General features: G+C 34.4%; 12 non-coding genes across 12 annotated transcripts in view; all 12 read left to right on the plus strand.

The window, feature by feature from the left end:
- The first annotated feature begins 435 nt into the window (after positions 1 to 435).
- Positions 436 to 508, plus strand: TRNAR-UCG (transfer RNA arginine (anticodon UCG)). The gene has a single exon. It is a non-coding gene; the product is annotated as a tRNA-Arg (tRNA).
- Positions 509 to 1,611: 1,103 nt separating this feature from the next.
- TRNAR-UCG (transfer RNA arginine (anticodon UCG)) lies at positions 1,612 to 1,684 on the plus strand. The gene has a single exon. It is a non-coding gene; the product is annotated as a tRNA-Arg (tRNA).
- Positions 1,685 to 2,786: 1,102 nt separating this feature from the next.
- TRNAR-UCG (transfer RNA arginine (anticodon UCG)) lies at positions 2,787 to 2,859 on the plus strand. The gene has a single exon. It is a non-coding gene; the product is annotated as a tRNA-Arg (tRNA).
- A 2,278-nt stretch (positions 2,860 to 5,137) lies between these two features.
- Positions 5,138 to 5,210, plus strand: TRNAR-UCG (transfer RNA arginine (anticodon UCG)). The gene has a single exon. It is a non-coding gene; the product is annotated as a tRNA-Arg (tRNA).
- A 1,103-nt stretch (positions 5,211 to 6,313) lies between these two features.
- Positions 6,314 to 6,386, plus strand: TRNAR-UCG (transfer RNA arginine (anticodon UCG)). The gene has a single exon. It is a non-coding gene; the product is annotated as a tRNA-Arg (tRNA).
- Positions 6,387 to 7,488: 1,102 nt separating this feature from the next.
- TRNAR-UCG (transfer RNA arginine (anticodon UCG)) lies at positions 7,489 to 7,561 on the plus strand. The gene has a single exon. It is a non-coding gene; the product is annotated as a tRNA-Arg (tRNA).
- A 1,103-nt stretch (positions 7,562 to 8,664) lies between these two features.
- Positions 8,665 to 8,737, plus strand: TRNAR-UCG (transfer RNA arginine (anticodon UCG)). The gene has a single exon. It is a non-coding gene; the product is annotated as a tRNA-Arg (tRNA).
- A 1,102-nt stretch (positions 8,738 to 9,839) lies between these two features.
- Positions 9,840 to 9,912, plus strand: TRNAR-UCG (transfer RNA arginine (anticodon UCG)). Its single transcript has one exon. It is a non-coding gene; the product is annotated as a tRNA-Arg (tRNA).
- Positions 9,913 to 11,015: 1,103 nt separating this feature from the next.
- On the plus strand, positions 11,016 to 11,088 carry TRNAR-UCG (transfer RNA arginine (anticodon UCG)). The gene has a single exon. It is a non-coding gene; the product is annotated as a tRNA-Arg (tRNA).
- A 1,102-nt stretch (positions 11,089 to 12,190) lies between these two features.
- On the plus strand, positions 12,191 to 12,263 carry TRNAR-UCG (transfer RNA arginine (anticodon UCG)). The gene has a single exon. It is a non-coding gene; the product is annotated as a tRNA-Arg (tRNA).
- A 1,102-nt stretch (positions 12,264 to 13,365) lies between these two features.
- On the plus strand, positions 13,366 to 13,438 carry TRNAR-UCG (transfer RNA arginine (anticodon UCG)). Its single transcript has one exon. It is a non-coding gene; the product is annotated as a tRNA-Arg (tRNA).
- A 1,102-nt stretch (positions 13,439 to 14,540) lies between these two features.
- Positions 14,541 to 14,595, plus strand: part of TRNAR-UCG (transfer RNA arginine (anticodon UCG)) — a 73-nt gene continuing 18 nt past the window's right edge. The window contains exon 1 of the tRNA in view: positions 14,541 to 14,595. This exon is cut by the window's right edge and continues 18 nt beyond it. This is a non-coding gene — a tRNA (tRNA-Arg).

Here is a 14,595-nt window from a genome sequence, read left to right on the forward strand (position 1 = left end):
CAAACATAATCCTATGAAAAACTGGTCAAGATGTAGATTTTATAGCTTCCTTAACAGAATGTAAAACTATTACCCAGTTAAGTGAAAGCTTGTAACAAATCTAGGTTTTGGCATTTCTTAAAGCTGAACAATATATTGTTCTCCCATAATCAATCAAAGAAATTAAATCTTGAATCTTTTTGCTTCATCTAAAAGCAACTCGTTACAAAATATTCCTTAAGAAAAGACTGCTAAGTTGTTAGCACTTCACTTGGATAGTGCTTCTGGCACACTTTCCAAAGGTATGTGTGATAGATTGTGGAAGAATCTATTTTCTTCATCTAAATGCAACTCTGCTAGAAAACGTTCCTCAAAAAAAGACTGCTAAATTGTAAGCTTTTTACTTGAAGTGTGCTTTTGGCACTCTTTCCAAATATCTCTAAAACATATGGAGAAGACCGCGTGGCCTAATGGATAAGGCGTCTGACTTCGGATCAGAAGATTGAGGGTTCGAGTCCCTTCGTGGTCGGGAACATTTCTTTCCTCATGAACTTAAAATTACCAAACTCTGTTTTAATTGACTCCATGAGAGTGTTGCAAAACATTTACATTTCAAAACTTGATTTCGACCAAAATTTCAATGAACATACTCAAGTCTTTGAAAAGTCTACATGCATATTGGCACAATATGTTGAGTTATCTAATGCTAAGGCAAAAACTCTTTCTGTTTTTCCCTTCATACATTATTTTGCACAAACATAATCCTATGAAAAACTGGTCAAGATGTATAATTTCTGAAAACAAGTCATAGGATTTTAGTCCATTCGTGGTCAGCAAAAGTCATCCTCCTTTAATTAAAAAAATATTCTCTCATAACTTATTGAATAGCTGACGTTAGTGTGTGCTGCATATGGCTTAAAATCAACATAACTCAAGGTTTTTACATTATGGCAGAGCTAAGCTCGGAATAATTGTCATGTACAATTTGTAGAATCAATTAATTATAATAGTCACATTTATCCTTTGAGGAGTACAGTATTTTCCATCGAGCCCTAGAAAAAATGATCAAAAATGGGTCATGAATATAAGTCTCCAAACGGAGGCCATAAAATATTGTTTCATGCATCCAAGATGGAAAACAAAACATTCAAGTTCAGGAAAAAACAAGGACATCCGATCACCAATGTTGAGGAAGAATTGCCATTAAACTTAGAGCCCTGAACCACTCAGTAGATTTTATAGCTTGCTTAACAGAATGTAAAACTATTACCCAGTTAAGTGAAAGCTTGTAACAAATCTAGGTTTTGGCATTTCTTAAAGCTGAACAATATATTGTTCTCCCATAATCAATCAAAGAAATTAAATCTTGAATCTTTTTGCTTCATCTAAAAGCAACTCGTTACAAAATATTCCTTAAGAAAAGACTGCTAAGTTGTTAGCACTTCACTTGGATAGTGCTTCTGGCACACTTTCCAAAGGTATGTGTGATAGATTGTGGAAGAATCTATTTTCTTCATCTAAATGCAACTCTGCTAGAAAACGTTCCTCAAAAAAAGACTGCTAAATTGTAAGCTTTTTACTTGAAGTGTGCTTTTGGCACTCTTTCCAAATATCTCTAAAACACCTGGAGAAGACCGCATGGCCTAATGGATAAGGCGTCTGACTTCGGATCAGAAGATTAAGGGTTCAAGTCCCTTCGTGGTCAGGAACATTTCTTTCCTCATGAACTTAAAATCATCAAGCTCTGTTTTAATTGACTCCATGAGAGTGTTGCAAAACATTTACATTTCAAAACTTGATTTCGACCAAAATTTCAATGAACATACTCAAGTCTTTGAAAAGTCTACATGCATATTGGCACAATATGTTGAGTTATCTAATGCTAAGGCAAAAACTCTTTCTGTTTTTCCCTTCATACATTATTTTGCACAAACATAATCCTATGAAAAACTGGTCAAGATGTATAATTTCTGAAAACAAGTCATAGGATTTTAGTCCATTCGTGGTCAGCAAAAGTCATCCTCCTTTGATTAAAAAAATATTCTCTCATAACTTATTGAATAGCTGACGTCGGTGTGTGCTGCATATGGCTTAAAATAACATAACTCAAGGTTTTTACATTATGGCAGAGCTAAGCTCGGAATATTTGTCATGTGCAATTTGTAGAATCAATTAATTATAATAGTCACATATATCCTTTGAGGAGTACAGTATTTTCCATCGAGCCCTAGAAAAAATGATCAAAAATGGGTCATGAATATAAGTCTCCAAATGGAGGCCATAAAATAATGTTTCATGCATCCAAGATGGAAAACAAAACATTCAAGTTCAGGAAAAAACAAGGACATCCGATCACCAATGTTGAGGAAGAATTGCCATTAAACTTAGAGCCCTGAACCACTCAGTAGATTTTATAGCTTGCTTAACAGAATGTAAAACTATTACCCAGTTAAGTGAAAGCTTGTAACAAATCTAGGTTTTGGCATTTCTTAAAGCTGAACAATATATTGTTCTCCCATAATCAATCAAAGAAATTAAATCTTGAATCTTTTTGCTTCATCTAAAAGCAACTCGTTACAAAATATTCCTTAAGAAAAGACTGCTAAGTTGTTAGCACTTCACTTGGATAGTGCTTCTGGCACAATTTCCAAAGGTATGTGTGATAGATTGTGGAAGAATCTATTTTCTTCATCTAAATGCAACTCTGCTAGAAAACGTTCCTCAAAAAAAGACTGCTAAATTGTAAGCTTTTTACTTGAAGTGTGCTTTTGGCACTCTTTCCAAATATCTCTAAAACACCTGGAGAAGACCGCGTGGCCTAATGGGTAAGGCGTCTGACTTCGGATCAGAAGATTGAGGGTTCGAGTCCCTTTGTGGTCAGGAACATTTCTTTCCTCATGAACTTAAAATTACCAAACTCTGTTTTAATTGACTCCATGAGAGTGTTGCAAAACATTTACATTTCAAAACTTGATTTCGACCAAAATTTCAATGAACATACTCAAGTCTTTGAAAAGTCTACATGCATATTGGCACAATATGTTGAGTTATCTAATGCTAAGGCAAAAACTCTTTCTGTTTTTCCCTTCATACATTATTTTGCACAAACATAATCCTATGAAAAACTGGTCAAGATGTATAATTTCTGAAAACAAGTCATAGGATTTTAGTCCATTCGTGGTCAGCAAAAGTCATCCTCCTTTAATTAAAAAAATATTCTCTCATAACTTATTGAATAGCTGACGTTAGTGTGTGCTGCATATGGCTTAAAATCAACATAACTCAAGGTTTTTACATTATGGCAGAGCTAAGCTCGGAATAATTGTCATGTGCAATTTGTAGAATCAATTAATTATAATAGTCACATATATCCTTTGAGGAGTACAGTATTTTCCATCGAGCCCTAGAAAAAATGATCAAAAATGGGTCAAGAGTATAAGTCTCCAAATGGAGGCCATAAAATATTGTTTCATGCATCCAAGATGGAAAACAAAACATTCAAGTTCAGGAAAAAACAAGGACATCGAATCACCAATGTTCAGGAAGAATTACCATTAAACTTAGAGCCCTAAACCACTCAGTAGATTTTATAGCTTGCTTAACAGAATGTAAAACTATTACCCAGCTAAGTGAAAGCTTGTAACAAATCTAGGTTTTGGCATTTCTTAAAGCTGAACAATATATTGTTCTCCCATAATCAATCAAAGAAATTAAATATTGAATCTTTTTGCTTCATCTAAAAGCAACTCGTTACAAAATATTCCTTAAGAAAAGACTGCTAAGTTGTTAGCACTTCACTTGGATAGTGCTTCTGGCACACTTTCCAAAGGTATGTGTGATAGATTGTGGAAGAATCTATTTTCTTCATCTAAATGCAACTCTGCTAGAAAACGTTCCTCAAAAAAAGACTGCTAAATTGTAAGCTTTTTACTTGAAGTGTGCTTTTGGCACTCTTTCCAAATATCTCTAAAACACCTGGAGAAGACCACGTGGCCTAATGGATAAGGCGTCTGACTTCAGATCAGAAGATTGAGGGTTCGAGTCCCTTCGTGGTCAGGAACATTTCTTTCCTCATGAACTTAAAATTACCAAACTCTGTTTTAATTGACTCCATGAGAGTGTTGCAAAACATTTACATTTCAAAACTTGATTTTGACCAAAATTTCAATGAACATACTCAAGTCTTTGAAAAGTCTACATGCATATTGGCACAATATGTTGAGTTATCTAATGCTAAGGCAAAAACTCTTTATGTTTTTCCCTTCATACATTATTTTGCACAAACATAATCCTATGAAAAACTGGTCAAGATGTATAATTTCTGAAAACAAGTCATAGGATTTTAGTCCATTCGTGGTCAGCAAAAGTCATCCTCCTTTGATTAAAAAAATATTCTCTCATAACTTATTGAATAGCTGACGTCGGTGTGTGCTGCATATGGCTTAAAATAACATAACTCAAGGTTTTTACATTATGGCAGAGCTAAGCTCGGAATATTTGTCATGTGCAATTTGTAGAATCAATTAATTATAATAGTCACATATATCCTTTGAGGAGTACAGTATTTTCCATCGAGCCCTAGAAAAAATGATCAAAAATGGGTCATGAATATAAGTCTCCAAATGGAGGCCATAAAATAATGTTTCATGCATCCAAGATGGAAAACAAAACATTCAAGTTCAGGAAAAAACAAGGACATCCGATCACCAATGTTGAGGAAGAATTGCCATTAAACTTAGAGCCCTGAACCACTCAGTAGATTTTATAGCTTGCTTAACAGAATGTAAAACTATTACCCAGTTAAGTGAAAGCTTGTAACAAATCTAGGTTTTGGCATTTCTTAAAGCTGAACAATATATTGTTCTCCCATAATCAATCAAAGAAATTAAATCTTGAATCTTTTTGCTTCATCTAAAAGCAACTCGTTACAAAATATTCCTTAAGAAAAGACTGCTAAGTTGTTAGCACTTCACTTGGATAGTGCTTCTGGCACAATTTCCAAAGGTATGTGTGATAGATTGTGGAAGAATCTATTTTCTTCATCTAAATGCAACTCTGCTAGAAAACGTTCCTCAAAAAAAGACTGCTAAATTGTAAGCTTTTTACTTGAAGTGTGCTTTTGGCACTCTTTCCAAATATCTCTAAAACACCTGGAGAAGACCGCGTGGCCTAATGGGTAAGGCGTCTGACTTCGGATCAGAAGATTGAGGGTTCGAGTCCCTTTGTGGTCAGGAACATTTCTTTCCTCATGAACTTAAAATTACCAAACTCTGTTTTAATTGACTCCATGAGAGTGTTGCAAAACATTTACATTTCAAAACTTGAATTCGACCAAAATTTCAATGAACATACTCAAGTCTTTGAAAAGTCTACATGCATATTGGCACAATATGTTGAGTTATCTAATGCTAAGGCAAAAACTCTTTCTGTTTTTCCCTTCATACATTATTTTGCACAAACATAATCCTATGAAAAACTGGTCAAGATGTATAATTTCTGAAAACAAGTCATAGGATTTTAGTCCATTCGTGGTCAGCAAAAGTCATCCTCCTTTAATTAAAAAAATATTCTCTCATAACTTATTGAATAGCTGACGTTAGTGTGTGCTGCATATGGCTTAAAATCAACATAACTCAAGGTTTTTACATTATGGCAGAGCTAAGCTCGGAATAATTGTCATGTACAATTTGTAGAATCAATTAATTATAATAGTCACATTTATCCTTTGAGGAGTACAGTATTTTCCATCGAGCCCTAGAAAAAATGATCAAAAATGGGTCAAGAATATAAGTCTCCAAACGGAGGCCATAAAATATTGTTTCATGCATCCAAGATGGAAAACAAAACATTCAAGTTCAGGAAAAAACAAGGACATCCGATCACCAATGTTGAGGAAGAATTGCCATTAAACTTAGAGCCCTGAACCACTCAGTAGATTTTATAGCTTGCTTAACAGAATGTAAAACTATTACCCAGTTAAGTGAAAGCTTGTAACAAATCTAGGTTTTGGCATTTCTTAAAGCTGAACAATATATTGTTCTCCCATAATCAATCAAAGAAATTAAATCTTGAATCTTTTTGCTTCATCTAAAAGCAACTCGTTACAAAATATTCCTTAAGAAAAGACTGCTAAGTTGTTAGCACTTCACTTGGATAGTGCTTCTGGCACACTTTCCAAAGGTATGTGTGATAGATTGTGGAAGAATCTATTTTCTTCATCTAAATGCAACTCTGCTAGAAAACGTTCCTCAAAAAAAGACTGCTAAATTGTAAGCTTTTTACTTGAAGTGTGCTTTTGGCACTCTTTCCAAACATCTCTAAAACACCTGGAGAAGACCGCGTGGCCTAATGGATAAGGCGTCTGACTTCGGATCAGAAGATTGAGGGTTCGAGTCCCTTCGTGGTCAGGAACATTTCTTTCCTCATGAACTTAAAATTACCAAACTCTGTTTTAATTGACTCCATGAGAGTGTTGCAAAACATTTACATTTCAAAACTTGATTTTGACCAAAATTTCAATGAACATACTCAAGTCTTTGAAAAGTCTACATGCATATTGGCACAATATGTTGAGTTATCTAATGCTAAGGCAAAAACTCTTTATGTTTTTCCCTTCATACATTATTTTGCACAAACATAATCCTATGAAAAACTGGTCAAGATGTATAATTTCTGAAAACAAGTCATAGGATTTTAGTCCATTCGTGGTCAGCAAAAGTCATCCTCCTTTGATTAAAAAAATATTCTCTCATAACTTATTGAATAGCTGACGTCGGTGTGTGCTGCATATGGCTTAAAATAACATAACTCAAGGTTTTTACATTATGGCAGAGCTAAGCTCGGAATATTTGTCATGTGCAATTTGTAGAATCAATTAATTATAATAGTCACATATATCCTTTGAGGAGTACAGTATTTTCCATCGAGCCCTAGAAAAAATGATCAAAAATGGGTCATGAATATAAGTCTCCAAATGGAGGCCATAAAATAATGTTTCATGCATCCAAGATGGAAAACAAAACATTCAAGTTCAGGAAAAAACAAGGACATCCGATCACCAATGTTGAGGAAGAATTGCCATTAAACTTAGAGCCCTGAACCACTCAGTAGATTTTATAGCTTGCTTAACAGAATGTAAAACTATTACCCAGTTAAGTGAAAGCTTGTAACAAATCTAGGTTTTGGCATTTCTTAAAGCTGAACAATATATTGTTCTCCCATAATCAATCAAAGAAATTAAATCTTGAATCTTTTTGCTTCATCTAAAAGCAACTCGTTACAAAATATTCCTTAAGAAAAGACTGCTAAGTTGTTAGCACTTCACTTGGATAGTGCTTCTGGCACAATTTCCAAAGGTATGTGTGATAGATTGTGGAAGAATCTATTTTCTTCATCTAAATGCAACTCTGCTAGAAAACGTTCCTCAAAAAAAGACTGCTAAATTGTAAGCTTTTTACTTGAAGTGTGCTTTTGGCACTCTTTCCAAATATCTCTAAAACACCTGGAGAAGACCGCGTGGCCTAATGGGTAAGGCGTCTGACTTCGGATCAGAAGATTGAGGGTTCGAGTCCCTTTGTGGTCAGGAACATTTCTTTCCTCATGAACTTAAAATTACCAAACTCTGTTTTAATTGACTCCATGAGAGTGTTGCAAAACATTTACATTTCAAAACTTGATTTCGACCAAAATTTCAATGAACATACTCAAGTCTTTGAAAAGTCTACATGCATATTGGCACAATATGTTGAGTTATCTAATGCTAAGGCGAAAACTCTTTCTGTTTTTCCCTTCATACATTATTTTGCACAAACATAATCCTATGAAAAACTGGTCAAGATGTATAATTTCTGAAAACAAGTCATAGGATTTTAGTCCATTCGTGGTCAGCAAAAGTCATCCTCCTTTAATTAAAAAAATATTCTCTCATAACTTATTGAATAGCTGACGTTAGTGTGTGCTGCATATGGCTTAAAATCAACATAACTCAAGGTTTTTACATTATGGCAGAGCTAAGCTCGGAATAATTGTCATGTACAATTTGTAGAATCAATTAATTATAATAGTCACATTTATCCTTTGAGGAGTACAGTATTTTCCATCGAGCCCTAGAAAAAATGATCAAAAATGGGTCAAGAATATAAGTCTCCAAACGGAGGCCATAAAATATTGTTTCATGCATCCAAGATGGAAAACAAAACATTCAAGTTCAGGAAAAAACAAGGACATCCGATCACCAATGTTGAGGAAGAATTGCCATTAAACTTAGAGCCCTGAACCACTCAGTAGATTTTATAGCTTGCTTAACAGAATGTAAAACTATTACCCAGTTAAGTGAAAGCTTGTAACAAATCTAGGTTTTGGCATTTCTTAAAGCTGAACAATATATTGTTCTCCCATAATCAATCAAAGAAATTAAATCTTGAATCTTTTTGCTTCATCTAAAAGCAACTCGTTACAAAATATTCCTTAAGAAAAGACTGCTAAGTTGTTAGCACTTCACTTGGATAGTGCTTCTGGCACACTTTCCAAAGGTATGTGTGATAGATTGTGGAAGAATCTATTTTCTTCATCTAAATGCAACTCTGCTAGAAAACGTTCCTCAAAAAAAGACTGCTAAATTGTAAGCTTTTTACTTGAAGTGTGCTTTTGGCACTCTTTCCAAACATCTCTAAAACACCTGGAGAAGACCGCGTGGCCTAATGGATAAGGCGTCTGACTTCGGATCAGAAGATTGAGGGTTCGAGTCCCTTCGTGGTCAGGAACATTTCTTTCCTCATGAACTTAAAATTACCAAACTCTGTTTTAATTGACTCCATGAGAGTGTTGCAAAACATTTACATTTCAAAACTTGATTTTGACCAAAATTTCAATGAACATACTCAAGTCTTTGAAAAGTCTACATGCATATTGGCACAATATGTTGAGTTATCTAATGCTAAGGCAAAAACTCTTTATGTTTTTCCCTTCATACATTATTTTGCACAAACATAATCCTATGAAAAACTGGTCAAGATGTATAATTTCTGAAAACAAGTCATAGGATTTTAGTCCATTCGTGGTCAGCAAAAGTCATCCTCCTTTGATTAAAAAAATATTCTCTCATAACTTATTGAATAGCTGACGTCGGTGTGTGCTGCATATGGCTTAAAATAACATAACTCAAGGTTTTTACATTATGGCAGAGCTAAGCTCGGAATATTTGTCATGTGCAATTTGTAGAATCAATTAATTATAATAGTCACATATATCCTTTGAGGAGTACAGTATTTTCCATCGAGCCCTAGAAAAAATGATCAAAAATGGGTCATGAATATAAGTCTCCAAATGGAGGCCATAAAATAATGTTTCATGCATCCAAGATGGAAAACAAAACATTCAAGTTCAGGAAAAAACAAGGACATCCGATCACCAATGTTGAGGAAGAATTGCCATTAAACTTAGAGCCCTGAACCACTCAGTAGATTTTATAGCTTGCTTAACAGAATGTAAAACTATTACCCAGTTAAGTGAAAGCTTGTAACAAATCTAGGTTTTGGCATTTCTTAAAGCTGAACAATATATTGTTCTCCCATAATCAATCAAAGAAATTAAATCTTGAATCTTTTTGCTTCATCTAAAAGCAACTCGTTACAAAATATTCCTTAAGAAAAGACTGCTAAGTTGTTAGCACTTCACTTGGATAGTGCTTCTGGCACAATTTCCAAAGGTATGTGTGATAGATTGTGGAAGAATCTATTTTCTTCATCTAAATGCAACTCTGCTAGAAAACGTTCCTCAAAAAAAGACTGCTAAATTGTAAGCTTTTTACTTGAAGTGTGCTTTTGGCACTCTTTCCAAATATCTCTAAAACACCTGGAGAAGACCGCGTGGCCTAATGGGTAAGGCGTCTGACTTCGGATCAGAAGATTGAGGGTTCGAGTCCCTTTGTGGTCAGGAACATTTCTTTCCTCATGAACTTAAAATTACCAAACTCTGTTTTAATTGACTCCATGAGAGTGTTGCAAAACATTTACATTTCAAAACTTGATTTCGACCAAAATTTCAATGAACATACTCAAGTCTTTGAAAAGTCTACATGCATATTGGCACAATATGTTGAGTTATCTAATGCTAAGGCGAAAACTCTTTCTGTTTTTCCCTTCATACATTATTTTGCACAAACATAATCCTATGAAAAACTGGTCAAGATGTATAATTTCTGAAAACAAGTCATAGGATTTTAGTCCATTCGTGGTCAGCAAAAGTCATCCTCCTTTAATTAAAAAAATATTCTCTCATAACTTATTGAATAGCTGACGTTAGTGTGTGCTGCATATGGCTTAAAATCAACATAACTCAAGGTTTTTACATTATGGCAGAGCTAAGCTCGGAATAATTGTCATGTACAATTTGTAGAATCAATTAATTATAATAGTCACATTTATCCTTTGAGGAGTACAGTATTTTCCATCGAGCCCTAGAAAAAATGATCAAAAATGGGTCAAGAATATAAGTCTCCAAACGGAGGCCATAAAATATTGTTTCATGCATCCAAGATGGAAAACAAAACATTCAAGTTCAGGAAAAAACAAGGACATCCGATCACCAATGTTGAGGAAGAATTGCCATTAAACTTAGAGCCCTGAACCACTCAGTAGATTTTATAGCTTGCTTAACAGAATGTAAAACTATTACCCAGTTAAGTGAAAGCTTGTAACAAATCTAGGTTTTGGCATTTCTTAAAGCTGAACAATATATTGTTCTCCCATAATCAATCAAAGAAATTAAATCTTGAATCTTTTTGCTTCATCTAAAAGCAACTCGTTACAAAATATTCCTTAAGAAAAGACTGCTAAGTTGTTAGCACTTCACTTGGATAGTGCTTCTGGCACACTTTCCAAAGGTATGTGTGATAGATTGTGGAAGAATCTATTTTCTTCATCTAAATGCAACTCTGCTAGAAAACGTTCCTCAAAAAAAGACTGCTAAATTGTAAGCTTTTTACTTGAAGTGTGCTTTTGGCACTCTTTCCAAACATCTCTAAAACACCTGGAGAAGACCGCGTGGCCTAATGGATAAGGCGTCTGACTTCGGATCAGAAGATTGAGGGTTCGAGTCCCTTCGTGGTCAGGAACATTTCTTTCCTCATGAACTTAAAATTACCAAACTCTGTTTTAATTGACTCCATGAGAGTGTTGCAAAACATTTACATTTCAAAACTTGATTTTGACCAAAATTTCAATGAACATACTCAAGTCTTTGAAAAGTCTACATGCATATTGGCACAATATGTTGAGTTATCTAATGCTAAGGCAAAAACTCTTTATGTTTTTCCCTTCATACATTATTTTGCACAAACATAATCCTATGAAAAACTGGTCAAGATGTATAATTTCTGAAAACAAGTCATAGGATTTTAGTCCATTCGTGGTCAGCAAAAGTCATCCTCCTTTGATTAAAAAAATATTCTCTCATAACTTATTGAATAGCTGACGTCGGTGTGTGCTGCATATGGCTTAAAATAACATAACTCAAGGTTTTTACATTATGGCAGAGCTAAGCTCGGAATATTTGTCATGTGCAATTTGTAGAATCAATTAATTATAATAGTCACATATATCCTTTGAGGAGTACAGTATTTTCCATCGAGCCCTAGAAAAAATGATCAAAAATGGGTCATGAATATAAGTCTCCAAATGGAGGCCATAAAATAATGTTTCATGCATCCAAGATGGAAAACAAAACATTCAAGTTCAGGAAAAAACAAGGACATCCGATCACCAATGTTGAGGAAGAATTGCCATTAAACTTAGAGCCCTGAACCACTCAGTAGATTTTATAGCTTGCTTAACAGAATGTAAAACTATTACCCAGTTAAGTGAAAGCTTGTAACAAATCTAGGTTTTGGCATTTCTTAAAGCTGAACAATATATTGTTCTCCCATAATCAATTAAAGAAATTAAATCTTGAATCTTTTTGCTTCATCTAAAAGCAACTCGTTACAAAATATTCCTTAAGAAAAGACTGCTAAGTTGTTAGCACTTCACTTGGATAGTGCTTCTGGCACAATTTCCAAAGGTATGTGTGATAGATTGTGGAAGAATCTATTTTCTTCATCTAAATGCAACTCTGCTAGAAAACGTTCCTCAAAAAAAGACTGCTAAATTGTAAGCTTTTTACTTGAAGTGTGCTTTTGGCACTCTTTCCAAATATCTCTAAAACACCTGGAGAAGACCGCGTGGCCTAATGGGTAAGGCGTCTGACTTCGGATCAGAAGATTGAGGGTTCGAGTCCCTTTGTGGTCAGGAACATTTCTTTCCTCATGAACTTAAAATTACCAAACTCTGTTTTAATTGACTCCATGAGAGTGTTGCAAAACATTTACATTTCAAAACTTGATTTCGACCAAAATTTCAATGAACATACTCAAGTCTTTGAAAAGTCTACATGCATATTGGCACAATATGTTGAGTTATCTAATGCTAAGGCAAAAACTCTTTATGTTTTTCCCTTCATACATTATTTTGCACAAACATAATCCTATGAAAAACTGGTCAAGATGTATATTTTCTGAAAACAAGTCATAGGATTTTAGTCCATTCGTGGTCAGCAAAAGTCATCCTCCTTTGATTAAAAAAATATTCTCTCATAACTTATTGAATAGCTGACGTCGGTGTGTGCTGCATATGGCTTAAAATAACATAACTCAAGGTTTTTACATTATGGCAGAGCTAAGCTCGGAATATTTGTCATGTGCAATTTGTAGAATCAATTAATTATAATAGTCACATATATCCTTTGAGGAGTACAGTATTTTCCATCGAGCCCTAGAAAAAATGATCAAAAATGGGTCATGAATATAAGTCTCCAAATGGAGGCCATAAAATATTGTTTCATGCATCCAAGATGGAAAACAAAACATTCAAGTTCAGGAAAAAACAAGGACATCCGATCACCAATGTTGAGGAAGAATTGCCATTAAACTTAGAGCCCTGAACCACTCAGTAGATTTTATAGCTTGCTTAACAGAATGTAAAACTATTACCCAGTTAAGTGAAAGCTTGTAACAAATCTAGGTTTTGGCATTTCTTAAAGCTGAACAATATATTGTTCTCCCATAATCAATCAAAGAAATTAAATCTTGAATCTTTTTGCTTCATCTAAAAGCAACTCGTTACAAAATATTCCTTAAGAAAAGACTGCTAAGTTGTTAGCACTTCACTTGGATAGTGCTTCTGGCACACTTTCCAAAGGTATGTGTGATAGATTGTGGAAGAATCTATTTTCTTCATCTAAATGCAACTCTGCTAGAAAACGTTCCTCAAAAAAAGACTGCTAAATTGTAAGCTTTTTACTTGAAGTGTGCTTTTGGCACTCTTTCCAAATATCTCTAAAACACCTGGAGAAGACCGCGTGGCCTAATGGGTAAGGCGTCTGACTTCGGATCAGAAGATTGAGGGTTCGAGTCCCTTCGTGGTCAGGAACATTTCTTTCCTCATGAACTTAAAATTACCAAACTCTGTTTTAATTGACTCCATGAGAGTGTTGCAAAACATTTACATTTCAAAACTTGATTTCGACCAAAATTTCAATGAACATACTCAAGTCTTTGAAAAGTCTACATGCATATTGGCACAATATGTTGAGTTATCTAATGCTAAGGCAAAAACTCTTTATGTTTTTCCCTTCATACATTATTTTGCACAAACATAATCCTATGAAAAACTGGTCAAGATGTATAATTTCTGAAAACAAGTCATAGGATTTTAGTCCATTCGTGGTCAGCAAAAGTCATCCTCCTTTGATTAAAAAAATATTCTCTCATAACTTATTGAATAGCTGACGTCGGTGTGTGCTGCATATGGCTTAAAATAACATAACTCGAGGTTTTTACATTATGGCAGAGCTAAGCTCGGAATATTTGTCATGTGCAATTTGTAGAATCAATTAATTATAATAGTCACATATATCCTTTGAGGAGTACAGTATTTTCCATCGAGCCCTAGAAAAAATGATCAAAAATGGGTCATGAATATAAGTCTCCAAATGGAGGCCATAAAATATTGTTTCATGCATCCAAGATGGAAAACAAAACATTCAAGTTCAGGAAAAAACAAGGACATCCGATCACCAATGTTCAGGAAGAATTGCCATTAAACTTAGAGCCCTGAACCACTCAGTAGATTTTATAGCTTGCTTAACAGAATGTAAAATTATTACCCAGTTAAGTGAAAGCTTGTAACAAATCTAGGTTTTGGCATTTCTTAAAGCTGAACAATATATTGTTCTCCCATAATCAATCAAAGAAATTAAATCTTGAATCTTTTTGCTTCATCTAAAAGCAACTCGTTACAAAATATTCCTTAAGAAAAGACTGCTAAGTTGTTAGCACTTCACTTGGATAGTGCTTCTGGCACACTTTCCAAAGGTATGTGTGATAGATTATGGAAGAATCTATTTTCTTTATCTAAATGCAACTCTGCTAGAAAACGTTCCTCAAAAAAAGACTGCTAAATTGTAAGCTTTTTACTTGAAGTGTGCTTTTGGCACTCTTTCCAAATATCTCTAAAACACCTGGAGAAGACCGCGTGGCCTAATGGATAAGGCGTCTGACTTCGGATCAGAAGATTGAGGGTT

Source organism: Mixophyes fleayi, chromosome 9 (assembly GCF_038048845.1).
Source record: "Mixophyes fleayi isolate aMixFle1 chromosome 9, aMixFle1.hap1, whole genome shotgun sequence".
NCBI classification, from domain to species: domain Eukaryota; kingdom Metazoa; phylum Chordata; class Amphibia; order Anura; family Limnodynastidae; genus Mixophyes; species Mixophyes fleayi.